Here is a 1,585-nt window from a genome sequence, read left to right on the forward strand (position 1 = left end):
TGCTGGATTGAGCTTGGTTCAACGGTTCCGTCGCCGGGATGGTCTAGTGGTTATGACGTCTGCTTACACGCAGAAGATCGCGAGTTCGATCCTCGCTCCTGGTATAGCTTACTCCTACGCATATGACATGCCGGGATCTGAACAGTCAACATATGACTCACTTGCTGGATTGAGCTTGGTTCAACGGTTCCGTCGCCGGGATGGTCTAGTGGTTATGACGTCTGCCTTACACGCAGAAGATCGCGAGTTCAATACTCGCTCCTGGTATAGCTTACTCCTACGCATATGACATGCCGGACCTGAACAGTCAATATATGACTCACTTGCTGGATTGAGCTTGGTTCAACGGTTCCGTCGCCGGGATGGTCTAGTGGTTATGACGTCTGCCTTACACGCAGAAGATCGCGAGTTCAATCCTCGCTCCTGGTATAGCTTACTCCTACGCATATGACATGCCGGATCTGGACAGTCAATACATAACTCACTTGCTGGATTGAGCTTGGTTCAGCGGTTCCGTCGCCGGGATGGTCTAGTGGTTATGACGTCTGCCTTACACGCAGAAGATCGCGAGTTCAATCCTCGCTCCTGGTATAGCTTACTCCTACGCATATGACATGCCGGATCTGAACAGTCAACATATGACTCACTTGCTGGATTGAGCTTGCTTCAACGGTTCCGTCGCCGGGATGGTCTTGTGGTTATGACGTCTGCCTTACACGCAGAAGATCGCGAGTTCAATACCCGCTCCTGGTATAGCTTACTCCTACGCATATGACATGCCGGATCTGAACAGTCAATATATGACTCACTTGCTGGATTGAGCTTGGTTCAACGGTTCCGTCGCCGGGATGGTCTAGTGGTTATGACGTCTGCCTTACACGCAGAAGATCGCGAGTTCAATCCTCGCTCCTGGTATAGCTTACTCCTACGCATATGACATGCCGGATCTGGACAGTCAATACATAACTCACTTGCTGGATTGAGCTTGGTTCAGCGGTTCCGTCGCCGGGATGGTCTAGTGGTTATGACGTCTGCCTTACACGCAGAAGATCGCGGGTTCAATCCTCGCTCCTGGTATAGCTTACTCCTACGCATATGACATGCCGGATCTGAACAGTCAACATATGACTCACTTGCTGGATTGAGCTTGGTTCAACGGTTCCGTCGCCGGGATGGTCTTGTGGTTATGACGTCTGCCTTACACGCAGAAGATCGCGAGTTCAATACCCGCTCCTGGTATAGCTTACTCCTACGCATATGACATGCCGGATCTGAACAGTCAATATATGACTCACTTGCTGGATTGAGCTGGATTAATTGACTTCATTGTTAGCCGCATTGTTAGGTTTAGCCCTATAGGACGGCCATACATGTATCATGTGCACAGTGCAAAGCACGCAACTGGCATGCTTGTACGCACGCATACGTCCGTGTATTCTAGTTTCGCATCCTCTCTCGGTACAGGAGTGACTCCACTGGCGGGACGCTCCGCTAAGCTTTCCAGCAATACATGCCCCGCTTGTTTGACTCAACGGGATTCTATAGCGCTATCGCCGACATAGTTCAGTATTCATGACGCCAGGCT

The 1,585-nt window shown here is 50.6% G+C and overlaps 8 non-coding genes across 8 annotated transcripts; all 8 read left to right on the forward strand.

Annotated features, from left to right (window-relative positions):
* The first annotated feature begins 32 nt into the window (after positions 1-32).
* Pmar_PMAR028355 lies at positions 33-104 on the forward strand. Its single transcript has one exon. It is a non-coding gene; the product is annotated as a tRNA-OTHER (tRNA).
* Positions 105-194: 90 nt separating this feature from the next.
* On the forward strand, positions 195-267 carry Pmar_PMAR028356. The gene has a single exon. It is a non-coding gene; the product is annotated as a tRNA-Val (tRNA).
* Positions 268-356: 89 nt separating this feature from the next.
* Pmar_PMAR028357 lies at positions 357-429 on the forward strand. Its single transcript has one exon. It is a non-coding gene; the product is annotated as a tRNA-Val (tRNA).
* An 89-nt stretch (positions 430-518) lies between these two features.
* On the forward strand, positions 519-591 carry Pmar_PMAR028358. Its single transcript has one exon. It is a non-coding gene; the product is annotated as a tRNA-Val (tRNA).
* An 89-nt stretch (positions 592-680) lies between these two features.
* On the forward strand, positions 681-753 carry Pmar_PMAR028359. The gene has a single exon. It is a non-coding gene; the product is annotated as a tRNA-Val (tRNA).
* An 89-nt stretch (positions 754-842) lies between these two features.
* Pmar_PMAR028360 lies at positions 843-915 on the forward strand. The gene has a single exon. It is a non-coding gene; the product is annotated as a tRNA-Val (tRNA).
* An 89-nt stretch (positions 916-1,004) lies between these two features.
* On the forward strand, positions 1,005-1,077 carry Pmar_PMAR028361. The gene has a single exon. It is a non-coding gene; the product is annotated as a tRNA-Val (tRNA).
* Positions 1,078-1,166: 89 nt separating this feature from the next.
* Positions 1,167-1,239, forward strand: Pmar_PMAR028362. The gene has a single exon. It is a non-coding gene; the product is annotated as a tRNA-Val (tRNA).
* Positions 1,240-1,585: the final 346 nt, after the last annotated feature.

The sequence above is a fragment of the Perkinsus marinus genome (assembly GCF_000006405.1).
Source record: "Perkinsus marinus ATCC 50983 genomic scaffold scf_1104296966338, whole genome shotgun sequence".
Lineage (NCBI taxonomy): Eukaryota > Perkinsozoa > Perkinsida > Perkinsidae > Perkinsus > Perkinsus marinus.